Source organism: Delphinapterus leucas, chromosome 17, assembly GCF_059928025.1.
Source record: "Delphinapterus leucas isolate spDelLeu-1000000601 "Yukka" chromosome 17, BTC_Dleu_Yukka2, whole genome shotgun sequence".
Lineage (NCBI taxonomy): Eukaryota > Metazoa > Chordata > Mammalia > Artiodactyla > Monodontidae > Delphinapterus > Delphinapterus leucas.
This window is the reverse complement of record NC_143145.1, coordinates 78,851,125-78,877,682: the sequence shown is the minus strand read 5'-3', so window position 1 is coordinate 78,877,682 and position 26,558 is coordinate 78,851,125. Positions and strand designations below refer to the sequence as shown.

Here is a 26,558-nt window from a genome sequence, read left to right as displayed (position 1 = left end):
ATGGAGAAAAGACAGTCTCTTCAATAAGTGGTGCTGGGAAAACTGGACAACTACATGTAAAAGAATGAAATTAGAACCCTCCCTAACACCATACACAAAAATAAACTCAAAATGGATTAGAGACCTAAATGTAAGACCGGACACTATAAAACTCTTAGAGGAAGACATAGGAAGAACACTCTTTGACATAAATCACAGCAAGATCTTTTTTGATCCACCTCCTAGAGTAATGGAAATAAAAACAAAAATAAACAAATGGGACCTAACGAAACTTAAAAGCTTTTGCACAGCAAAGAAAACTATAAACAAGATGAAAAGACAGCCCTCAGAATGGGAGAAAATATTTGTAAACGAATCAACGGACAAAGGATTAATCTGCAAAATATATAAACAGCTCATGCAGCTCTGTATTAAAAATCAAACAACCCAATCCAAAAATGGGCAGAAGATCTAAATAGACGTTTCTCCAAAGAAGACATACAGATGGGCAAGAGGCACATGAAAAAATTCTCAACATCACTAATTATTAGAGAAATGCAAATCAAAACTACAATCACCTCACACCAGTTAGAATGGGCATCATCAGAAAATCTACAAACAACAAATGCTGGAGAGGGTGTGGAGAAAAGGGAACCCTCCTGCACTGTTGGTGGGAATGTAAATTGATACAGCCACTATGGAGAACAGTATGGAGGGTCCTTAAAAAACTCAAAATAGAACTACCATATGACCCAGCAATCCCAGTGCTGGGCATATACCCAGAGAAAACCATAATTCAAAAAGACACATGCACCCCAATGTTCATTGCAGCTCTATTTACAATAGCAAGGTCATGGAAGCAACCTAGATGCCCATTGACAGATGAATGGATAAAGAAGATGTGGCACATATATACAATGGAATATTACTCAGCCATAAAAAGAAACGAAATTGAGTTATTTGTAGTGAGGTGGATGGACCTAAAGTCTGTCATACCTAGTGAAGTAAGTCAGAAAGAGAAAAACAAATACCATATGCTAACACATATATATGGAATCTAAAAAAAAATGGTTCTGAAGAACCTAGGGGCAGGACAGGAATAAAGACAGACGTAGAGAATGGACTTGAGGACACGGGGAGGGGGAAGGGTAAGCTGGGATGAAGTGAGAGAGTGGCATGGACATATATACACTACCAAATGTAAAATAGATAGCTAGTGGGAAGCAGCCGCATAGCACAGGGAGGTCAGCTCTGTGCTTTGTGTCCACCTAGAGGGGTGGGATAGGGAGGGTGGGAGGGAGACACAAGAGGGAGGAGATATGGGGATGTATGTATGTGCATAACTGATTCACTTCGTTGTAATGCAGAAACTAACACACCATTGTGAAGCAATTATACGCCAATAAAGATGTTTAAAAAAAAAGTTAAAAAAAAAAAAAAAAGCTTCTTTTGGGGACTTCCCTGGTGGTACAGTGGTTAGGACTCCACTTTCACTGCTGGGGCCTGGGTTCAATCCCTGATTGGGAAACTAAGATCCCACAGGCTGCATGGTGTGGCCAAATGATAAAATAATATAGAATAAAAGCTTCTTTTGGTACTCAAATAACAGATTCCATTGTTCCCCTATATCATACATAGTAACTTCAAGTCACCCTGTCATGGCAAAGTTCTTTTTGACATGTATAGAATCCCTAGTGACTGAGCCAATAACACAGGCTCCCAGGATTTCTGTGGCAGGTGGGATTACTTCATTCAACAACACTTAGCAGCCATTCTCATCCAGCTAATCCCAATACTGTAGCAGCATCTCACAAGATCTATGGTATTAACAGTTGAAGCTTCTTTTAATTAATCCTTTCCCTACCAGAGTAAGAGTGGATAGGGTTTCTCTGATGTAAGAGGATTGTGGAATCCTCTTCTCTATTCTAGAGTAAGATTTTTTTCAAATTCAGATATGTGGGGCCTAGGAGTATATGGCTTTGGATCCCCAGAGGGGCAAGGCTATCAGTGTGAAAATATTGATGTTGTCTCAAAAGCAAAGGTAATCACAGACACTGAAAGTACATGGCCATGCTCGATCGTGAAGTGGTCACCTACAAGATCCAGCGGATCCATACATTACTTTTGTGTTCTATTTTAAGTATCTTCATATTATAAACACAAAATAAGAAATGTTCTTAGAGGTGTATTGGACCTGAAAAAAAAAAAAAAACAACCCAGCAACTCTAGTTCACGAAATACCACCCTAGAAACTACACATTTAGTCAATTACAATTTAGAGAAACTCTGCCTTACTTTAGGTGTATTTCTAGAATGCAGACTCATCGCTGCTGTATCCTACTTAGTTATCATAGAGGATGTTAAATAAATAGCATCAAATATGCCCATGCACACTAATACATTAAGGAGGGAGTTAATGTCTAACTAGAGTCAGGAATAAACCCATTGTAGGTCTGTCCATTATTCACCAGCTTGCAACGCTACAGTAGTCGACACATCACTTTCTTTTTAGCACTGAAGATGGATGTGCTCACTATGATTTCTAACTTATGGATATGTCCATGATGTCCCTCTGTTAACCAGAGAACAGAAGACAATGTTAGTCTACTAGAAAATGCTTTGACCAAGAGCAGAGTTTGTTGGAAGTTCCAGGTCTGTGTGGTCCAATCTGATTCTCCACAATTGTCATCACTGAGATGAATGGATTGATGCCGAGGTCAACTAGAAAGCTGTTGAGGGAATAAATAGGCTCAGATGTTTGTGGAATCTTGCTTTTTTAAGCCAGTTCTTCAAGGGAGGTCAATGAGTCCATCCAATAAATATTTGCTGAGTATTATTTATTACATTTATATCCATAAAAGCTTACTAAGGGGCTTCCCTGGTGGCGCAGTGGTTGAGAGTCCGCCTGCCGATGCAGGGGACACGGGTTCGTGCCCCGGTCCAGGAAGATCCCACATGCCGCAGAGCGGCTGGGCCCGTGAGCCATGGCCGCTGAGCATGCGCGTCCGGAGCCTGTGCTCCGCAACGGGAGAGGCCACAACAATGACAGGCCTGCATACCGCAAAAAAAAAAAAAAAAAAAGCTTACTAAATAGTCATGAATGGATAGAATTTTTGGCTAATAGATGGACAAAATACCTTCAAAACACATTCTGCATGCATTCTCTTGGTAAATGTGTGATCTTTGGAACAGATAATTATGTAATTATAAAATTAATGGTTGATTAGATTTTTCCAGAGAAAAAAAATTAATTGTATCAAACACAATCTCCAGAAAGTTGTTCTTCAACAGGCATAATTTTCTTTTTGCTCAGTCCTGTGGTATAAACCTCATATTAAAATAGTTTAAAAGCAGGTAGCACCGTACTTTCTTTGGGGTAATTAATTCAGTAGCTTTATGCTATTGAATCATGTTGTTCCATAGTGACACAGATACTGTAAAACTATTAATATCCTACACTGTAGTGCTGTAGAAGCTACTTTATCTGGAAATATCTATTAACCAAGACTTGTGTACATGTACAGTACAATGGAAATTGATGTTTATAGTCATATCCTGAAGGCACCTGGAGATCTCAAAATGCCTTCTAAAAAACGTCACCTAAAGCATAAAGCAATTAAGCTTGATCAAGCAGCAAACATGTCTCTATTACTTTAGGCAGAGACAATAAAAAATGTGTTAAGGTACGGTTTCTGCTCACAAGGACCTTACAGCTGTAGAGAGAAGTATAACCCACCCAACAAATCTTTAATAAAGACAGTGTAGAATGTTAAAAAGGGAACTTTTGTCCTCATCCCAATGTCCTTATCTAGGCTTCTTGCCCTCAGATGAAGAGAAGTTGTTACTGGCCAAAATATGAGACCTTTCTTGGGCTTTGCTTCCCGGGGGGAGAAGCCAGCACCCATGATCTGATGCCACCTTTCATTCCTGCTTCCCAGAGGTCAGCAGATTTCCCAGATCCAATTATCCTAGATTCAGAAGAGAAGTTTCAAGCCTGAACCACGTTGTCCTGCACAGATACTACACAAGAGGACAATGTTGGAACAGATGGGGTGATTACCAGCTACTAACACATTAGTATTTTATTAAAAATTGCTATATAGGGACTTCCCTGGTGGAGCAGTGGTTAAGAATCCGCCTGCCAATGCAGGGGACACAGGTTTGACCCCTGGTCGAGAAGGTCCCACATGCCGAGGAGCAACTAAGCCTGGGCACCACAACTACTGAGCCCGCGTGCCTAGAGCCTGTGCTCCGCAACAAGAGAAGCCACTGCAATGAGAAGCCCACGCACCGCACACCTCAGTGAAGAGTAGCCCCGCTCGCCTCAACTAGAGAAAGCCCATGCGTAGCAATGAAGACCCAACGCAGCCAAAAAAATAAATTAAAAAAAAAAATTTGCTATATATTAATCTCTTTGCATGAAGCCACGAGGAAAGAGGGATGAGTAATTAGTTTTCCAAAATCCCCCTTTGAACTGTCAACATGATATTTGACCAGAAAGTAAAACTAAGTTTATATTTATTTGAGTTGTCATAAAGTTACTGCATGCATTTAACTTTTTCCCCAGCTTTCTTGAGATATAATTGACATATAAACTTGTGTGTTATATGTCAACACAACGTACAACGTGTTGATTTCATAGACTTACCTACTGCAGTACAATGACCACTGTAGCCTTAGCCAACATCTCCATTACATGACAAAAGTACCATTTCTTTTTATGGTTGGGACATTTAAGATCTATTCTCTTAGCAACAGTCAAGTACATATACAGTATTGTTAACTACGTTCACAGTGCTGTGCATTAGATACCCAGAATTTATTCATTTTCTAACTGGAAATTTGTACCCTTCAACCAACATCTCCCCCATGTGCATTGAAAGTTAACTTTAACTGTAGTTGGATATGTGATTTCCATACACTACTTTTGTAAAAGAAAATATTTATATTATGCGTATAAGAGGAACTTATGCATCTTAAGAGGAACCGCTAGAAAATGAAAAGAAGATGGCAAGACACAACAAGAATGAATTCATATAGGACTAAGGTTCTCAACTAATACTACCTCCCTCATTCTCTCTTGACTATAAGCACTAGAAGGGCAAACTGTGTCATTTCAGTACTTAACTCAGTGGCTGACAGTTGGCAGTGCTTAAAAATGTTTGTTGAGGGCTTCCCTGGTGGCGCAGTGGCTGAGAGTCCGCCTGCCGATACAGGGGACACGAGTTTGTGCCCCGGTCCGGGAAGATCCCACATGCCGCGGAGCAGCTGGGCCCATGAGCCATGGCCGCTGAGCCTGCGCGTCCAGAGCCTGCGCTCCGCAACGGGAGACGCCACAACAGTGAGAGGCCCGTGTACCGCAAAAAAAAAAAATGCTTGTTGAATGAATGAATGAATTTCTAACCAGGGTCTGGAGAAAATTAGGCAAGCTGCGACCCAAAATCCACTGTCTAAGTAATCTAAGAATCTTTCAGGACCTATTGATGACCTAAGAAGTAATCGCTGAGGTGTCTGGTCTGTGAAAGCATCTGTGTTGTCTCTTTTCATCAATAATTGGAAGATAACATTACTGGATTACAGGATGTTTCTGACTTAGAGTAGCTTTACTGGTATAAAGATGACCTTAATGCACATCCCTGACACCACCTCACTTTCAATATTTTTGAAGTGGACGTGTACAGGCATCTATTTTGGAGCATGTCCCTAAATTGGGGAAATATACACATCACCAAAACACACTAATTGAATTTTAGTCCATGCTTAGTATCGGCCTCTAATTCCACCTGCTATGCAAACCCAAAGTCCACATCTGCTCTTCTATAAAAGATGGAGAGTGGGTCTGTTTTGACAACTTCTAAATTGGGAGTTTATTCCACAATTATTTTGACAAATTTGCTTCAAGGAAAATTTGGAGCATTGGAAATGGGCCCAAAATGTAGGGTCACATGCTTGAGCACCCGGCCAAGTTTTGCCAACAGCAAAAATTTAATTGGCAGGCAATATTCAAATACAAGTATGTGACTATTGATGTTATTGTTGATGACTGAGGAGGAGAAAATGATACTCATCTCTTTTTCATTATACTTTCTCATTTTGACCTAAATTTAAACTTATCGAGGGACCTCCCTGGTGGTCCAGTGGGTCCACTCTGTGCTCCCAATGCAGGGGGCCTGGGTTCGATCCCTGGTCAGGGAACTAGATCCCACAGGCCGCAACTAAGACCCGGTGCAGCCAAATAAATTAAGTAATTAATTAAAATATTTTTTTAAGATACATATATATTAAAAAAGAATAATAAATAAACTTACAGAAAAGTTGCTGGTGTTTATTCTACACTTTACCACCTTAACTCTCCAACTGTTTACATTTGTTTTATCCATTTGCTTTATCATTTCCTCTCTCTCTCTCTCTCTCTCTCTCCCTCTCTCCCAGTAGTATTCATGGGTGTTGTATACATATATACGTGTGCATATTTTTTCTGAACCATTTGAATATGTTGTACACATCATGATGCTTTAAACTTAAATCTTCATTGTTTTTTCTAAGAACAAAGATATTTTCTTATATAACCACAACACAGTTATCAAGATCAAGATTATTAGAACTGATGTATCTAAAGGACAGTCCATGCTCAAACTTTAGCAACAGTTCCAATAATGGCCCCTACAGCTCTTTTTCCCTTGTCCATGACCATACATTGCATTTAATTGTCTCATTTCCTTTCATCTGAAATAGTTCCTGAGCCTTGCTCTTTATTGCCCTTGATATATTTGAAGTATACACGCAGTTGTTCTGTAAGATATCTCTCAGATTGGGTTTGCTATTTTTGAGATAGTGTTACAGGACCCCAGTTGCCTGCATAGACCTGTCCTGTCAAATACCCGTGTATCTGGGATACCCAACATTGGGACAATTGCTTTAAATTGAGACACTCTTTCCTGAACATTCCTAAGTCATTTATATTATCATAAGTCAATGTTTTAAAACCCGTTAGAACACCTCATGATTATATCAGTTACAAAACAGGCTACCTAGCTATAGCAGAGAGCCAAACATAGCTTAAACGGAACTTCATTTCCCTCTCATGTAATAGGCCAGGGAAGAGTGGTCCAGGACGGGTTGGGTGCCCCTGCCATGGTCAGCACACAGCTTCCATTTCTGGTGCAGAATAGCTGCTCCAGGCCTCCAACCAGTGGGAAAGGCCAGAGATGTGTGCACACACCCCTTTTTAGAGAGATGAACTGCATATATGGCAGCATCACTTCTGCTTATACCCCACTGTGCAGAAAGAACCTAGTCCCAAAGAACACACCAACCTGCAGGAGAGGCTGGGATACGGGTCTCTTTATGCCCTTTATGCAGTGAGAGGCCTGCGTACTGCAAAAAAAAAAAAAAAGAATCCACCTGCCAATGCAGAGGACATGGATTCAATCCCTGGTCCAGGAAGATCCCACATGCCGAGGAGCAACTAAACCTGTGCACCACAACTACGGAGCCTGCGCTCTGCAGCCCGCGAGCCACAACTACTGAGCCCGTGAAACCACAAGTACTGAAGCCCGCTCGCCTAGGGACGGTGCTCCGCAACAAGAGAAGCCACCGCAATGAGAAGCCCGTGCACCACAATGAAGAGTAGCCCCACTAGCCACAACTAGAGAAAGCCCACGCGCAGCAATGAAGACCCAACGCAGCCAAAAATTATTAATTAATTTTTAAAAATTGTGACTTCCTACCAAAATACACTTACAGTAATGTCTGTCCTTAATTCGAGACCCAAATCCTTTTTACCATAGCATTTTTATTGGAAACTTGACCTTCACGTAGAGTTCTAGTAAAATCCAGCAACTCATGTTTACAGTGAATTTTATGTAACTAGCATAATTTTAGAAAATAAATTGAAGAGGCATGTGAAGTGAAAGTCTTGATAAACATATTTGTTTCTGATAAGTAGTGACAAAGTACAGATACTTTCCCTTGATGGCTTTTAAAATATGTTTTTAGAGAACTGAGTTGTATAATAATAGTAAATATCAACATCATAGTCTAGATCATTACCAGACTCACACTGGGCAGAGGGGAAGTTTTTTTTGTTTTTTGGGTTTTTTTTTTATCTCTCTCTTCCATTTGACCCCTCCCTGCACTCCCGTCAAGCACTCTGTTGTTTGGCACTTGTTTTTCTGAAACCAGCACCTCCTAGGTGATCCCAGGCAAGCCTGTTTTATTGCCTTGGTTGCTCTCACTAGCCCCAATAAACCAAGGTTTACTGCTGTTAATATCACCTTTGATGAAGAGGTGTTAATACTCCTTTGATAAAAATCAGCCAATCCAGGATCATCATGGTGGTAACAATTAAATGATACAATCAGTGATTCTGGTGAGATGTGCTCTAGGAAGGAAACCAGAAGGGCCTCTCATGGGACTTTCTTTCCAATTAACTCAGGTAATTCTTCAAAGTTTCTGAAGATGAGAGTTTCTGCTTTCCTTCCAAACTCAATGGAGTTGGGCTCTGAATGTGGTCTTTTTCAGGTACAGCTATGGCTAACAAGAGACAGAAATAATGAAATAATAATAATTGGTATTTATTCAATGCCTAGTATGGGCCAGGCATTGGCTACTCACATTACATTTGTTAGTTTCTTTCATTTTCACAGTAATCCTGTGAGCTACTAGAGTCCCCCGTTGTCTGGACGACCCATGTTCACGTAATAAACAGATGGGCAGGAGGTAACTAGTGTGGCAGTGGAACCCCAGACACTAGATTGTTACACTGACCCCCAGCGTTTCCAGGAGGAAGGCATTTGTGAGTCCCTTGAAGTCCCAGGGGACTGCAGCCATGACCTCAACTTGTACACAAAGTCACCTGCCTGCTAGATTCCATGCCTAGGGTCCAGGTGCCAATTGTTTTTTCTATAAGAACTGTAGCTGTCACTAAGATTTATATCAATTATTTCATTATTTTACTATGAGAATCTTTAAAAAATAAATCAAACCTTATAATAATGAATATATTGCAGCTCTGTTCACTACAGCCAAGATGTGGGAATAACCTAAAGGTTCATCGATGGATGAATAGATAAAGAAAATGTGGTCTATAAATACAATGGAATACTCTTCAGCCTTAAAAAAGAAGGAAATCCTGCCATATGTGACAACATGGATGAACACTGAGGACATCACACTAAGAGAAATAAGCACAGAAGGACAAACACTGAATGATTCCAGGTATGTACGGTATCCAAAGTAGTTAAAATCATAGAAGCAGAGAGTAGGCTGGTGGGGAGCAGTGTCGGGGGGGTGGGATATGGGGAGTTGCTAATGAATGGGCATAAACTTTCAGTCTTTCAAGATGAATAAGTTCTAAAGATCTGTTGTGCAATACTGTGCCTACAGGTAACACTGTATAGTACGCTTAAAAATCTGTTAAGAGGGTAGATATCATGTTAAGTGTTCTTACATAAATAAATAAATGAATAAATAAAAAAACACCTTTTCTATTAAAAGCAGTGAATGGCCTTTAAAATATGTATTATATTAAAACCCATGCCCTGGGCTCCCCTGGTGGCGCAGTGGTTGAGAATCTGCCTGCCATTGCAGGGGACATGGGTTCACATCCTGGTCCAGGAAGATCCCACCTGCTGCGGAGCAACTAAGCCCGTGTGCCACAACTACTGAGCCTGTGCTCTAGAGCCCGCAAGCCACAACTACTGAGCCCGTGTGCTGCAACTATGAAGCCCGCGTGCCTAGAGCCCGTGCTCCGCAACAAGAGAAGCCACCACAATGAGAAGCCCGCACACTGCAACAAAGACTAGACCCTGTTCGCCACAACTAGAGAAAGCCCGTGCGCAGCAACGAAGACCCAACACAGCCAAAAATTAATTAATTAATTAATTAAAAAAAAAAAAACCCATGCCCTTAAATTTGAAAAACATTTGTTGTGATTTTCAGCGTGTGTACACATACACACACACACACACACGCACATACACAAATGCACACAATGATTTACCTCTAATAACATATTACACTTATCCATTTTAATATATATCACATATCCTCAAGTGTTCTTGCAGCGTGCAAAAAGGATATAATTTACATAATGAAGTAAACTGATGGAAAACAGGTTGCTTTTCAGCTTACTGTGTCTCCTTCTGAGCTGACATGAGATTCAACCTCCAAGTCATTTTTGACATTTGACATTTGATAGCAGACTTTGCTATGAGATACCAGTTTTTAAAGCTCTTATCCACAACAGGTGCTCTTGCTACTCTTTTTAGCATTTTGTAGCTTATTTTGGGGGTGACTGTAAAGGCATATTTCCCTGTCCTTCCCCTTACTTACCTAAAGAACACTACACTAAAATTCCCCTAAAAATATCTCCTTTATTCTCTTCCCTGTGTCTCTTCCTACCCTAATCTCACCACAAGAATTTGTTTTAAAAAATCTAATAACCAAAATGGCTGCTTGCCCAAAACTCAAAAAAGAATTGTAATGTAGGTAGCCTGGCTCTTTTCTCTATTAACCGTATGCAGTCAAGGACTAAATCTGACAGGTTTCTCAGGAGCTTCTTTGCTTGTCAGTATCATGGTAATGATTCAAGAACAGTTGGGCTAAACACCTCAGACTTTTCTAAACACAAAGCTGATACCATGTTCTTTTCCATTTATGAGCTGCTGTTGACACTGAGATTTTGCACATCCTCAGAGCCGTTATGCTGTCTCTGCTGGAAGGATGGGCTGTTTGAGTCAAGTTGCTCTGACAAAAAGTGTGCCTAGAACATCCTCTGGTGGTGATAGCAGGAATCGTCAGTTTCAACACAACTAAAGGTTCACTGTCCAGCCCCATTCCACATGATCTACTCACCCCTGGACACATACTTAATGATAGAGAAATCTGCTGCTTTCAGGATATTTCAACTACCCGGCTACTTATTTTAGTCTCTCTGCTGTCAAAGCTCTTAACACATGGTGGCCTCATCTCATCACTGGACTTGTTTTCCGCTTTTTTCTATCACAGGTATAAATCTGAAAGTGAAAAGCAAAGAGACTTTACAAGCCTGTTTTTAGAAAGGCAAAGTCTCATGTGCAAAGTTCCACAAAGATAAACAAAATATTACTCCACAAAGATGAACATTAAATATTATTCCACACTAAGAAAAAGTCAAACTCACAGAAACAGAGAGTAGAAGGGGGATTGCCAGGGCCTGAGTGGGGGAAATGGGGAGATATTGGTCAAAGGGTACAAACTTTCAGTTATAAGTTCTGTGACTCTAACGTACAGCAGGGTGACTATAGTTAATAATACTGTATTGTCTACTTGAAATTTGCTAAAAGAGTAGATCTTAAGGGTTCTCACCACACAGACACACACAGAAATGGTAACTATGATTAACTTCATGGTGGTAATCATTTCACAGTGTATACATATATCAAATCATCAGGTACATTTTAAATACAAACCATTTTGTTTGTCAGTTATACCTCTATGAAGCTGGGAAAAATAAATTAGTATAAATAAAAATGAAAAATTATTCCAGGACTTCCCTGGTGGTGCAGTGGTTAAGAATCCGCCTGCCAATGCAGGGGACACGGGTTCAGTCGCTGGCGGGCAAGAAGGCAATTCTTCACTGTTAGCAGCTAAAAAGTACGAAATTTACAAAGTAACAATTCCCTGTGTGATGACATCTCCAAAGGCAGGTGACCTATAAAAGGCTGCTACCATCTTGCCATTCACTAGTGAGTTGTATGGCTTGGATTGATGAAATCAGAAAAAACACAACTCCAGTATCTTTTCAGTCTTCTCCCCCCACCAGCCCCCATCCCCAAACCCAAAGAACAGGAAAAACATTTTGAGTTCATTGAGGGGATATAGGGTAGGAGATCTCATGATTTTCTAGCACATAAGAGATGAGAAATAGAAATCAACACCTACTCACCTGTTAGTACAAGGTTAGAATGAATTAAGCATCTTTAATATGTTTTCTGATCCTTTATCATTATTATTACCTAAATAATCATAAATACATATATAAGAGTCAGTATATATTTAATCCAACTTCCCTTATGCCCAAAGAACATTACCATGCGTGCCTGGAAATGTCCCTTAAGTCTGGAGGGAAACTGTTATATAAATGCAAAGCAAAGTGATGGAAAAGGTTTGCCTTGGAATTAAGCTAGGAGGAAAATGTTAGGAAATAATCAAGAGAACTGATTGTGTTACTTTCTGGTGGGCAGAAACTATGCCTGTTGTTTTCAGTGTCATTTATCATAATTTATCACTGGACCTAATAGTAATACAAATGTTCAGCAACTGTAATACTTTATCTCATCTGATTAGCTAATTGTTTTCCCAATTCAGATCGTCAAATATTCTTGGGCCCTCAATCAAATAGGTGCTATAAGGACGTAGAGATGACATCACGACTCCTGCCCTCAAGGAGGTTACACCCTAGTACTGCAGAGATACTGGGTAACTGCAAGGTGGAGTGTGACACAGTCTATCACCACAAAGGGTTAAAGGAGACAAGCTACATGGAATACGATATCCTCAGAAATGCAAAACATCTTGTCACAGATATTTTATTTGGTAGGAAGATCTTTCTACTTGAGAACTTCATGTATTCATTTTTATTCTCCCACACGTTATAAATAAAACAGTACCCTTCATGGCAGTGGACCTTGAACTTCAGTTTGCATAAGGATACCTAAAGAGATGGGAAACTTGCAGATGCCTCCCCAGTTCCTAAGTATCTGATTCAGCAGGTTTGCATTTTAATGTGTACTCAAGGTGATCTTGATATGCGTCCTTGGCCCCCACTTTGAGAAATATCATTTAGACGTTGATACTTTGGTCAGTGTCCTTCAGAGATTTTACTCTTTTAACGTTGCTGAAGTGAAATGACAAGGGTTCGGTCACGTTTTGTAAGACACTTTATAAAGACCCTGCCCTTCCCTCCAGGTGACACCCATGAACACTTTGGCACAACCGTGCTAACTTTGCCTACTCTGTACTTGAGGTTAATATGTGGCTGCATTTTATCAGGGCTAACGAAGAATTCTCAGATGGGTTAAACGATAGGGGAGCAAAATTCATACACCGTAAGGTCTAGATATCTTTTGCCCACAAACCAATATTTGGAAAGAAGTCGACATATTTCACATAATAAGATTTAGAAGAGACAGACATAGACATTTTCACTCCTTTGCAGAGCAAATTGTGTGTGCTACCTTATCATTATATCCCAAAAATGTTATCAGGTTTATATGACATTGATTTGTTCTTTAAAAACCCATGCTGCCTGTGTCTCAATTCATTTGATTGTAGAATTCTGAATAGACTATAAAAACAAATTTCTAGAGTTAATGACCTAAAAAATTGCCATTAATTGAAGTACAAGCACTTATTTCAATTAAAGAATGTCACAATATTTAGTTTACATCTCATAGCTACCACCGTAAATCTAATCAATGGCATAATTTATACTGAAGAGCAATTTGAATAATTTAATACACTGTATTTAACGTTGGTCATTAGATGTAATTGTAAATTTATACTATTATAAATGCAATATGTGCTGTACTAGTCTTTATTCTGTTTATTTCCTGTCATATTGTTTACTATTAAAAAACAAGTCAGAGGAAACCATCCCTTTTTTTTAACACCTTTATTGCAGTATAATTGCTTTACAATGGTGTGTTAGTTTCTGCTTTATAACAAAGTGAATCAGCTATACATATATGTGTATCCCCATATCTCCTCCCTCTTGTGTCTCCCTCCCACCCTCCCTATCCCACCCCTCTAGGTGGTCACAAAGCACCGAGATGATCTCCCTGTGCTATGCGGCTGCTTCCCACTAGCTATCTATTTTACATTTGGTAGTGTATATATGTCCATGCCACTCTCTCACTTCATCCCAGCTTACCCTTCCCCCTCCCCATGTCCTCAAGTCCTTTCTCTACATCTGCATCTTTATTCCTGTCCTGCCCCTAGGTTCTTCAGAACCTTTTATTTTTTTTTTTAGATTCCATATATATGTGTTAGCATACAGTATTTGTTTTTCTCTTTCTGACTTACTTCACTCTGTATGACAGACTTTAGGTCCATCCACCTCACTACAAATAACTCAATTTCATTTCTTTTTATGAAACCATCACTTTTAACCAAATAGCCTTAGAGAAAGTTTAACCAGTGCACTTTCACGGGCAAAATCCATCTGTCATAAATAAACTCATAAAAACAACAGACTTTATAAATATTTAACATGCAGTTACTCAGAATTATTCAATAAACTCAATTACCTATATTCTGGTTTCTCTTTTTGTGCCAATTAGTTCTTATTAAGGCAATATTCAATTTCTATAGAAAAAACAGTAAAAAGCAGAGGTCTGAATGCAATTCTATGATTTACCTAGTACTTCCTACTGCAAACATTCCCTTCTCCAGGAAATGAAGGTTGATATCAACAGGGATAAATCAGAAGAGCATGGACACTTGCATGACGTGGTGAGATGACACTTACCCTCTGTGATCTTCTTCCCCCAACCACAATCCCCGTCAAGCCAGGAAAACACATCAGACTGGGCTTCCCTGGTGGCGCAGTGGTTGGGAATCTGCCTGCTAATGCAGGGGACACGGGCTCAAGCCCTGGTCTGGGAGGATCCCACATGCCGCGGAGCAACTGGGCCCATGAGCCACAACTACTGAGTCTGCACATCTGGAGCCTGTGCTCCGCAACAAGAGAGGCCGCGATAGTGAGAGGCCCGCGCCCCGTGATGAAGAGTGGCCCCGGCTTGCCGCAACTAGAGAAAGCCCTCGCACAGAAACGAAGACGCAACACAGCAAAAATAAATAAATTAATTTAAAAAAGAAAGTAACCACTTTTCTAACTTCTGACATCATAAATTAATTTTTAAAAAAAAACACACACATCAGACAAACAAAATTCTATTTTGTAAAACTGAGGGACATTCTACAAAATACATGGCCAGTACGTCACAAAACTGTCAAGGTCATTAAAAAAAGGAAGTCTGAAAACATGTCACAATCCAGAGGAGGCTAAGGAGACTTGGCAACTAATGTAGCGTGGTATCCTGATTGGAATCGTGGAGCAGAGAAAGGGCCTTGGGGAAAATTAATAAAAAATTAAGTATGGACTTTAGTTAATAATAATGCATCAGTATTGGTTCATCAGTTGTGACAAATGTACTATAGTAACTTGAAGTGTTAACAATAGGGGAAACTGGGTGAGGGGTATACAGGAACACTTTGTACAGTCTTTGTAACTCTTCTGTCAGTTGCACACTAATTGAAAATAAAAAGATTAGTTAAAGTTGAAAAAACAATACCGTTAAAGGAAATGGGAGAAAATACTCGTACCATAGTAATAGAAAAACGATTAGTACCCAGAATGTGGTCTGCAAATTGATTAGAAAAAGGACCAAAAAACAGAAAAGTAAGGAAAGCAACAGAAGGTATTTCCCTAAAAACAAATAGCAAATACCCAATGAACATGAAATTATGCTAAGTGTAAGTAGTGATCAAGGAAACACAAATTAAAATGATCACTTTTCATCCATTATGTTGGGAAATGTACATTGACTAAATCTAGGTTAAAATCAGAGAAACTTCATGGCCATGTACCGCTGGCAGAGCTGTGAATTATTACAGCCCCTTTGGAAAAAAATTTGACAGTTTATGTTCAAATTATAAATGCTTAGACCCTTAAACCCAGAAATTCCAAAAGTCATTATTTATCCTAGACACACAGTGACCAGAAAATGAGTACAAGGATCATATTCGTAAATAGAGCAGTTGTTAAATAAGTTACACAATATGATAGTATGCTACATATATGATACATGATAGAGGCTAAAAAAATGAGGGAGACCAAGATTTTCTTGAGAGGGAAAAAAGCAAGCTACAGAAAAGTAAATTGATCATGACACTTGTAAAAACAAATAGGAAAGATGCTAACAAAACTATACGTTTTATGCATGAACCCCAAAGTATATAAATACATAGAAGGTAACGTGGAAGATGCATACTAAACTGATGGTAGTGGGCACATCTTGGGAGTAGGGAGATACAACATGTGTTGAGGATGCTTGTCCAAGAGAACTCTAGCCAGTGCTGTGCTGCTACAGATTTAGCAGTCACCTCTCCCATTGCAGTGTCTGCTTATTTCTGAGGAGTAAATACATCCACCATGGATAATTTCATGGCTTAAGAAACTAATATTTTAACAACCGTAACTTCCAAGCCTGTACAAGGCAGCTCCAACAAATGACTGACTCTAGCCCTACTCCTTTTTTTGACTTCCATAGTTAGAAATTATTTTTAAATAAAAATACTTAAATTAAAATACTCTATCTGTATTGTTCGGGGACAATCCAGAATCAGAAAGGTCCTGAATTGCATTAAAAAAAAAAACCTTGAAACGCCACCACACGCGCTTGACGTCATTTAAAATTTCTATGTCAGCAACAGCAGCTCTACAATTTTGGGGTGGTGTAGACACTTTCTCTGACGACAGTGAAAGTGAACTTGAGATAATTTTAAACAAATGGTTTATCTGCTTTGTCATCAATAGGGTTCATGATCCAGCTGAATGAATGGTGAGATAAAGACATCGTATTAGTTTTCTATTCCTGCTATGACAAATTAGCACAAATTCAGTGGCTTAATACAAGACAACTGTGTTATCTTACAGGTCTGTAATTCAAAAGTCTGAAATGGGTCTCACTGGGCTAAAATCAGGGTATCAGCAGGGCTGCACTCCTTTCTGGAGGCTCTAGGGGAGAATCCACTATCTTGCCCTTTCTTGCTTCTAGAAGCCACCCACCTTCCTTAGCTTGTAGCCCCCTTCATTCTCTTCAAAGCCAGCAAGAGGTTTTGAGTCCTTCACATATTGCATTCCGCTGACATCCTCTCCTACCTCTTCTTCCCGCACTGAAAGATCGTGGGATTACATTGGGTCCACCTGGATAATTCAGGATGCTCGCCCCATCTCAAGCACAGCTGATTAGCAACTGTAATTCCATCTGCCACCTTCATTCCCCTTTGCCATGTAACCTAACATATTCACTCACTCTGGGGTTTAGGACGTGGACATGTTTTGGGGAGGGGCGTTACTCTGCCTACCACAGAGTTAGGAAAAGAACCATCAGAAGAGAATGCCTCCAATGACCAGCAGGACCTGCTGCCTCCCGTCCCAGCCATCCTGTTAGTCCACAGACTTGCTGCTCCCTGCCAATTTGGGATGAAGGGTTACAGAGAAGATTGTGGGCTGATTGCTGACCATTTGTAAAGAGTGTGTTAGATTTTCTGGGAACGATGAAGCTGGTCCGAACTGCATGACACAAGGTTTCGACCAGTTGATTAAGAGTGATATCACCAGCTGCCAAGACTTTTCTTTCTGATGAATGCAAGTATAGCAACAGAACAAAACTCTCAGACTTCTCCCTGGAGCCATTTGGTGCTGACGCTTTTTGGCTACTTCTCTTGATAATGCAGAAAAGTCAATGGAAGCAATGACGTTGCTCTGGCTCCCACGAATGTTGGATTGAGTTAGCTGGCACTTCTGTTCTCACCTATAGCACACAATTCAACAGCAGTGTTCCCTTGTTAGCTCCAAGATCAAGTTGGCAAAGAGAAAAGGGTGGTAAACATGCTAGGGAAGTGAATGGATCATGGATGAATTTCTGCACCTATGCTATGGTGACTTAGACCAGGTTGGTCAGTGGAGTTCCTAAGCCAGTGAAGAGCTGAAGCCTGTATATCCCCTGTCTGCTAATCATTAACACGAGAGAGAAGGGATATTTTGTCCAGATGTAAGTACCAAAGGCATTATAACGATAGTAACAATGGACTTTACAAAGGCAAAAATTAAACAACAGAAGGTTTAACAGCACTACATGTGAAATCAATGTTGTATTTATGAAAGAACTCAGGGGAACAGGATGGAGTTGAAAGTTTCAAGATGCATTCAGTACCAGTATGATGAATGCACACTGGCTTGTACAGACGATAGATAGGATGCAGGGAAGTTGATCACGTAAGAAGAGAAAAGACTAATGTTATTCCTTCCAAGGAGAGAAGTAATTTGCTTCTTTAAAAATACTATTTTGTATTTTCAGCTAATTGATACAGACACCATAATATAATCCAGGCCTTTCGATGAGTATTTTGTAATGTCGAATTTAGTACCATAATTGTTTGGTTAAAGCACTCAAAGTGTTTAAGGTTGTTATTTGTTAAATCTGTCATGAGGCTCAGATCACAAAACCCAGGAGTTGGGTCTCATATGGTGCTGAGGCTTAGATGCCCAACCTGGCATCTGGTCTCCCGACCCAGGGCTGCAGGTCCAGCTCCATCTCAAACATTCAGTGAAACTTATGTAGTTAAAGAACTTAAGAAGTCTAATGAAATATAATCTTAGTCTAAGGTGGTTTAGATCGCTACCTTGTTCATTTCTTCTCCCCTCCTTTTTGTACCGCTCAGAACTTTGGTCGAGAGATCCTTGTTTTGAAATAACAAAAGTATTAAAATGATCTTAAGAGCAAACTTCACTGAAGATGAAAAAGTATTTGAATTTTTGAGAAAGATAATGAAAAATGATATCGTTATCCTGCTTCCCCACCCCCCATCAAAAAAGGCTAAAAAAACATTGAAGTGAGAAATTACCATTCTATTCAACAAATAAGAAACTACAAATCAAAGAAAAGCTAAATTAGTTTCTTCCCAGCATAGACCAAAATGCAGAGGTTTCTTATATGTGAACGAAGGAAAAATCCATTTCTGCATCTTGTCTCACTTTTGTTTCATTTTGTTTTGTCTCAATATGGAGTCTCCACGAGGAGTGGGTAATATGATGAAGAAAAGAGGTATGGGCAGAAAGGAAGGTAATAGATTCAAATAATGTTAGTTCCCTCATGTATACATAGTCTGCTCTTATATCTAAAGTCTGGGTATGATTTTGTCCCCTGTGGAAAAAGGAAAATATATCTGGTGGTCCAATTATAAATAGACCAATATTTTATTCTTGTGTTACAAAAGAAATAAATTTTAAGTAAACCAATATGTGTACTACCTATTTGAGTAATGTTGTATTTCTAATCCTAGAAGCATTTGTAAAAATAGTGTAATGCAAAGCCTCATTTTCCCCAAAGGAAAAATGTTATAATCAGAGGGATAGCTGTAAGATACTTATGGTTAGAAGTAATAAAGCTGAAGAAAGAGTTAAAATAAAATAAGGTAATAGTATGACAAGAAATGAGGGTGAGAAGGGAAAAGGAATTTTTATGACTCGCTGCAATTTGGTTTTATCTTTTTGTTGGAATGAATACTGATTTCAAGGAGATACAATTACTGGCAGCTCCTAGAAAAGAATGAATTCCATGCTTAATAATTAATAAACTTAAATTATATCAAGGTAACTTTTAAAACTAATTTCTTTTATCTACCGCATTCTGTAATATCAGGCAGGTAGCTATTGGATATAGTCTCCAGGGGACCATATCACTGTGATCAAAATCTCATAGATTCTGTAAGAAGCCATCAATATAATCAGGACAAATTACAGTGTAATACTGGTATGGCTGTTCTTGTGCAAAAGTAATGTGACCATTATTTGTATCTCATATTTTAAGGTAGTAGGAACAAAAAGATATCATGTATACAAATTTATTTTTAAAAAAACATTTTTTTTTTTTTTTTTTTTTGCCGTACGCGGGCCTCTCACTGTTGTGGCCTCTCCCGTTGCGGAGCACAGGCTCTGGACGTGCAGGCTCAGCGGCCATGGCTCATGGGCCCTGCCGCTCCGCGGCATGTGGGATCTTCCCGAACCGGGGCACGAACCCATGTCCCCTGCTTCGGCAGGTGGACTCTCAACCACTGCGCCACCAGGGAAGCCCAAAAACATGATTTTTAAATTTAGACAATATAAATACATTTATTAATCAATTAAAAGTCTAAAAGTCATGTGACTCAGACTGTTATATCTGGAATAATTTTTTTAATGTTCACAGTATACAACAAAAAGTTTAAAAGAGAAACAAGGACATCAATCAAATCAGTTCTAATGAAATAAGCAAAAATCAGGAATACAAATGCCTGGTCCAGAGTTAGCTATTAGATCAAGTTAGATTCCTCAAATTAAAGCATTTAATGACATGAATAGATAGATTACGGTAGAGATACACATACATTTTTAACAACACAATGGAATCTCATTCATTTGAAGCTCACAAATTTTGTAGATAGATACCACAAAATTTTACAATTTATAGATACCCTAAAGATATTCAAAAGAAGTTTATATCATCTGGGACCTCAGATTATTCTTAAAATTTCAGGTGTCCAAAAAGGTCAGAGATGACTAAACATCTAGAAAAAATAAGACCCTAGGAATAAGAATCAGCAGAAATAACAGAAAACTGAAATAGACCCGCAGGAACTCTAGAGAGTGGAATTACCAGACAACAGACTACAAAACAACTATATTGTTATAAGCCAAGCTTAAAATTATCAGCAGTAAAATGGAAACTATTACACAGTGACATAGATGATTTGGAGAAAAACCAAGTACAAAGTTCAAAACTAAAAAATACAGTAACTGAATGGAAGAGTTTATCAGATTACCCAGCTGAAGAGTTAATGAAACAGAAGATAGGTTAGAAGAAATTAGCTGAATGAAACCTGAAGTAACAAAAAGATTTAAAACATTTTTTTAAGTGTAGAAGATATAGCAGATACAGTAAGAAGAAGGTCTACCACAGTCCTAATTGGAGACCCAGACAGAAGAAACAAAAAGAATGAAGTAGAAGCAATATTTGAAGAGTGACTAAATATTCTCCAGAAATGATGAAGAAATGATAAATTTCCAGAAATGAAACAATCCACATATTTGTGAAACCTGACGAATACAAAGAGGCAAATGAAGAAGAAAAACACACAGGTACTTGTCATAGTGAAACTGCAAAAAATCTAAAACAATATACAATTTTAAAAGAAACCAGTGAATAAAGCGTGGGTGTCTTTAAATGACACATACAAAGAAACAAAGAATTACTCTCAGCTTTTGTTGGTCTGAAAACGTCTTTATTTTGCCTCCATTTTTGAAAAATATTTTGCTGGGTATAGAATTCTGGCAACGATTCTCAAGGGGAAGATGATCCCATCAGGGACACAACAGTGGTGTCACTAAAACGTCTACCTGCCATTTGGGGCTCCTTACACCATTGAACCAATAGCTTAGAAAGGTCTTAGTCTCCTGACTGGAGTAACTGTTCCCAATCACCAAAGGGAAATTGGATTGCTACTGTACAGAAGAGACAAGGAGGACTGCATACAGAGCCCAGGGCACCCTCAGGGATGCTTCTTGCCACTTCCATGCCCAATAGTAGAAGTAATTTAAAAACTACAACAAGCAGAATGATTGAGGACTCAGATCATTCAAGAAAGAATGTTTGGGTTGTTCCACCCAAAGAACCTAGAGCAGCTGAGACTGTGCCTAGCTCTGGTTTGGCAGTATCCTGCAGCACATGTGGCCAGGAGCACGTCATGGCTAGCAACTCCCCTTAGGACCCCCTCAGGTAGTTGCGTAGCAGTATCTTCAGTGAAACACCTCCCCCAAAACAGCTTTCCCCAGCACGCTAGGGTGTGGAATTTTAGCAAGTACCAGAGGGTATATTTACAGCAAGGTCCAGGCATGACACCATGGTGACTTCTCTGCCATCAGTGTGCCCTCGTCAATGGGCTCTGGATCTCAGCCCTGGAGGGTGTCATCCTTGAGGGCTCTTCCTCAGCCCTAGGGGTACTGACTGTGCATTATAGCTGCCACTCCTGTGTTCTTTAGAGTTCTCTTTACTTCTTACTAGCCAGCCTCTTATTATTCCAACCCCCTGCTACAGTTAATAAACCTTCATATTAAACTTTCCCTGTCCAAATGACTGTGTCATTTTTCTCTTCTAATTGGAACTTGACACACTGTGGTTTTGTTTTGGGTGTTTGTTTGTTTGTTTTTGTTTTCAGGGGTTGTGGATTTTCTTAGATCCTAAAATATTCTTTCTGTACCACCCATTCTTTCTCCTCTTATCTGAGAGTCTAATTAAATACATTAGACTGCTTGATATTGTAGCATAGGTCACAGAGATTGTGTTCATTTTTTTCAGTCTTTTTCTCTCTCTCACTTTGTTTTAGATCGTTTCTGTTGCTTTGTCAAGTTCACTGATCTTCTGCCATGTCTAATCTGATGTTCATCTCATTCAGTCTATTTCTGTGTGTATATATATTGTATTTTTCACCCCTCAAATTTTCTTTTGGTTCTTTATCATGTCTACCATTTCTTTCCTGATCTTTTTCATGTTTTCTTTACATCCTTGAGCAAATTTAAGATTTATAAATGTTGTCTTAAGATTCTTGTCTCCTAATTTCTTTAGCTCTATCATTTTTGGTTTTCATACTGTTGATTTTCCCTTGGGTATTTGTCGTCATTACCTGCTTATTTGCAAGCAGAGTGATTTCTTTATCATTTACTGATGACTGTGAGTTTTATGTCATTGAGTGTTGGATTTTGTTGCTTTTTTTCATGAGTATTTGGTTTCTCTGGCACTTTTACTTGCATATCATTTTGACCCCTTCAAGGCTTGCTGCTAAGCTTTATCAGGGTAATCCCAGAGCAGATGACTCCAGGGCTAATTTAGCCCCAAGACGATGGTGTGACTCCTTGGAGAATTTTGCCCATACGCCACGTCGTACCAGATTCCTTCATGCAGACTGGGGAGAATGTAAACTCTTAGTCCTGTGTGAGCTCTGGAAATCCCTTGGTGTACATACTGCTTTCTGGTGGCTCTTTTCTTGGCTTATGAAGATTCACGCACTGTACGTGCAGATCAGCATTTAGCCAAAGACTCAGAAGGAAATCTCTGCAGGTCTCCAGAGCTCTCTCTCTCTCCCTGGTGCTCTGCCCATGAAATGTGACCGCTTCAGCCTCCCCAGACTAGAATTTCTGTCTCCTCAAGTCAGCAAGCTGCCTGCTCCATGTGTGTCTTCTGTCCTATGCCATAGTGTGGAAACTGCCTCTAAGCAGTAAACTGGCCAACTGTAGGGCTCAGTCCATTGTTTTCCTTGTCTTGGGATCACAATCCAGTTTTCTAGGTTTTATGGGAGAAGAGCAGGTTCCAAAGTACTTAATTCTTCCCGGGCAGAAATGGAAGTCCTGCAGTAGCTAGTATTTTATACTTTCTTAGTAATGAATAGTGCTAATGCAGCCTACATCTAAACCTAGTTAAACAGTATACACCAACAGGTATTTATTTCCAGGATTATCATAATAATCACAAATTAATTTTCCATCTAGCAAAGCATCTCTAAAAGAGACATTAGAAGTACCCTGTTATTTGTATGAATGTATACTTTGTAATGATGACATCTGAATTTCTTTTGAACTATCCTATAAGGCTTTTCATTCATTCACCCAACCACTGTTTTTCTAAGTAGCACTAATTTTTACGTCTGAAACTCCCGTGAGCACATTTGCTACCTGTTGGAGGTCCGAAGGGAAAAAAGCCAGAAGAAAGGAAACTGATATTTGACAATGGTGAGATCTGAGGATTTCATACATGCATAATATACTAGCTCCCTTCACTGACACGGATAGAGGGACACTTCCCACAGTCACAAAGCTAATGAGAGGCCACTGTGATTCTGACTGCAAGTTCAAACTCCTTCCAAACCATTACACTGTCTACACTGAGTACCCCTGTTCACTGCAACGTTTGCAATGACATTGAGCGCTTACCCAGAAGTGAAGCATTAATTTTCTGGGACCACTGCTTCATTGTCTGAGCTATGATACCCACAATCAGACAACGGGGAAGCACTGAACTCAGCTGCCATGCATTCAAATACCATCTTGCCACTGGTAAGATCTATGTGGACTTCACCCAAGCCTGTTTCCTCTTCACAAAGCACATATAAACAGAGCAGTGAAATTTAAATATTCTTCATATGTAAAAACTACAATATCTTGTCTATTTGCATCTGAGAGTTTTGGTTTTTTTTTTGTACGCAGGCCTCTCACTGTTGTAGCCTCTCCCGTTGTGGAGCACAGGCTCCGGACGCGCAGGCTCAGCGGCCATGGCTTACGGGCCCAGCTGCTCCGCGGCATGTGGTATCCTCCCAGACCGGGGCACGAACCCGTGTCCCCTGCATCGGCAGGCGGACTCCATCTGAGAGTTTTTAATCCAATCAAATTCTAGGACAAAAACTGTTGGCACCTAAGGATTTCTTCCTCCTCCCTACCCTGTCACTTGACACTATTATCCCCTTTTGCTCCTTCAAATATTTGCTTAAAGACCTGGCTCCCATTATAAAATATTCTGTAATGAGAGCTGGCATATAAAGGAATGGATATGCATTGTATTGGGTAGGCTGCCTGTTGCCCTCACGTAGGGAGTACCAAGAAAATCTTATCTGCGATGATCTGGCTGGTCAAGGGTTCAAGATTAGCAATTTCTGTTTCAAATATGACAACACATTACTCGTCACTTCCTGAATCTGAGTCATTCATATCAGCCTGATAGCTGGCATTATAAAGAATAGGTCTTTCTCTGTGATTTTCTTCCAACAGATTTATTTGTGCTATTTCTGAAGCGAGTGTCACAGAAAAGCAATACATATGTACATCCTCTGAGCAACTACACTGGGTAAAACATTAATAGGATGGGAGGCTGGCTTATGAGTACATCTACGAGGAGAGGCAGGGGACATGTGGAAGGGTGGGGGTAATCAAGGGGAAAGATGGAGAAAGGAATTTTGAACACTTGGCAAAACAAAACACTACTACAGATGCTGAAAACTTGAAGAGAATTTTAGCATCACGACTCTACCATCAGAAGAATTCTAAGGTCTTAACACAGTATCATAGTCTTCCTACAGTACCAAATGTTTAAATGTTATATGTTAGGACAGTTCCCCCACTGATACAAAGATGGGCATTGATGACATCTTTGGATGGTAGCAATGACCACCGAATCGGGAACAAATAAACAAAATAAAGCCATAAAGTAAGATACTCTACATTGAGAGACGGTAAAAACAAAACGTTGGGTGAGAAAAAGCAAGATAAAAAAGATATTTATATAATAATAAATGAATGAATAAAAACATGCAAAAGCAATACTATGTAGTCAATATATATGCATTTAGATGAACTGGGAAGCTACTCACTAATTAATTATACTGATTGCCTCTGAAAAATGGGTAGCGGGGTAGGAAAAGTGATGGTGCTTAAAGGGGGTTTCTGCTTCGTGTTATGTTTTGCATTTTTGACAAACAGGCTGAGCTAATATGACAAATTTTCTTTATAGTTAATTCTTGGTGGTGAGAAAATACACTCAATTTTATTACCATTATTTTAACTTTCTCTAAATTTTAAACTTACAAATTTATTGTTAAAAATTGAAGAAAAGTAAAAAGATACTCAAAGTCTGAGAATTTAGCAATGATTTCGGTAGTTTAGCTTGGTGATGGAGAGAAGATACTGCGGTCATGAGTGGATGAGAGCTGAGGAAGTGTGACTTTATGTGATCTCTTTCTCAAGCTGTGGCCAGAGGGACTTCAGTGTGTTGTGTGCCCTGGAATCCATGGAGGTGAAGCTGGTGTACACCTAGATGTATACATAACAAAACTGGTATACTGAGACATGCACTGTGAACCCCTAAGGAGAGCCTTGGTTGACAGGATAAGAAGCCATTAAAAAATGTATTTTGGTAGCATGGGATGAAAAACGCTTGTACAATTTGTATACTTCGGCAAGGCTCTTTGAAAGCAACTCCAAGAGAAAAAGCAACAGGCAACTGTGGGGAGAGGGGGCTAGTTTTAAAGTGTTAACCCACGGTGGGTTTGAACACAGAGATTAGAGAACCTTAGCTGGAGAGAAAAAAGGGCGGGGAAGAAGGGGGATGAAGGATGGAACTGGATGGAGGTCAAAATACAACAAAACAAACAGGGACAAATATTTTTTAAATATTGATAACTTTTGAGAGATCTCCTTTTGAAGTTAAAAATAATCCAATATGTCATATCTGATATTATTTATGCAGTTATAATCCACTGATTGAAAAAACAAATAATTGCAAAAAGTCATTTTGAATTAGGTAACATTTCTAAATAAGGTTTATTTAGTAACTAATTCAAGATTATCTTTACATACTTGGAAAATAGGTAAGTGCAAATGCTAAGTGGCAGAGCCAGGGCTCACATTAATCCATTTGATTCCAAAGCTTGCACTCCTTTCGCTGGACACCCCACATTGCTTTTTGCACACTGCAATTTGTTCACAAGGCTAGAATGACTAAAACACAGTGAAAGCCTAGCTCAACACAAGCCCCAATGTGAAAATTTAAACTTTAAATGCATTTAAAACAGTTGATGCCTTATACGGGTCAAGCGTTATTTTTAATTATTCTAAGCAAGATCCCTCCTCATTGTATGGAAGCTGAGCAAATACTCCTAGTACTTGTGATAAGGCAGTGGGGTGAGCACCGCCAAATGAGCAAACTTCAGAGCTGTCTTACTGCCTCTGC

General features: G+C 39.4%; 1 protein-coding gene across 1 annotated transcript in view; it reads right to left on the bottom strand.

The window, feature by feature from the left end:
- Window positions 1-26,558, bottom strand: part of CA8 (carbonic anhydrase 8 (inactive)) — a 266,760-nt gene that overhangs the window by 12,324 nt on the left and 227,878 nt on the right. Inside the window, exon 14 of the mRNA XM_089899127.1 lies at window positions 1-26,558. This exon is cut by the window's left edge and continues 6,780 nt beyond it; it is cut by the window's right edge and continues 17,501 nt beyond it. The gene's annotated coding sequence lies outside the window, so the exon portion shown is untranslated.